Source organism: Sinocyclocheilus anshuiensis, unplaced genomic scaffold, assembly GCF_001515605.1.
Source record: "Sinocyclocheilus anshuiensis isolate Anshui unplaced genomic scaffold, SAMN03320099.WGS_v1.1 scaffold951, whole genome shotgun sequence".
Classification (NCBI taxonomy): domain Eukaryota; kingdom Metazoa; phylum Chordata; class Actinopteri; order Cypriniformes; family Cyprinidae; genus Sinocyclocheilus; species Sinocyclocheilus anshuiensis.
This window is the reverse complement of record NW_015546073.1, coordinates 268,175-268,678: the sequence shown is the minus strand read 5'-3', so window position 1 is coordinate 268,678 and position 504 is coordinate 268,175.

The window sequence follows — 504 nt, the reverse complement described above, 5'->3', positions numbered from 1 at the left end:
CAGTATACAGTATATATATATATATATATATATATATATATAGTGCTGCTTCAAAGTTTGTGAACCTTTTAGAATTTTCTATATTTCTGCATAAATATAACCCAAACCATCATCAGATTTTCACTCAAGTCCTGAAAGAGAACCCAATCAAACAAATGAGACAAAAATATATACTTTGTCATTCATTTATTCAGGAAAATTATCTAATATTATATATCTGTGAGTGGCAAAAGTATGCAAATCTCTAGGATTAGCAGTTAATTTGAAGGTGAAATTAGAGTCCATCTGTTCAGAGGTGTTTCAATCAGTGGGATGACTATCAGGTGTCAGTGTGTGCCCTGTTTTATTTACACTCTAAAAAATGCTGGGTTGTTTCAACCCAACTTTGGGTCAAATATGGACTAACCCAACTTTTGGGTTAAAAATTTGATGTAAAAATTTAACCCAACAGTTGGGTTAGTCCATATTTGACCCAATGTTGGGTTGAAACAACCCAGCATTTTT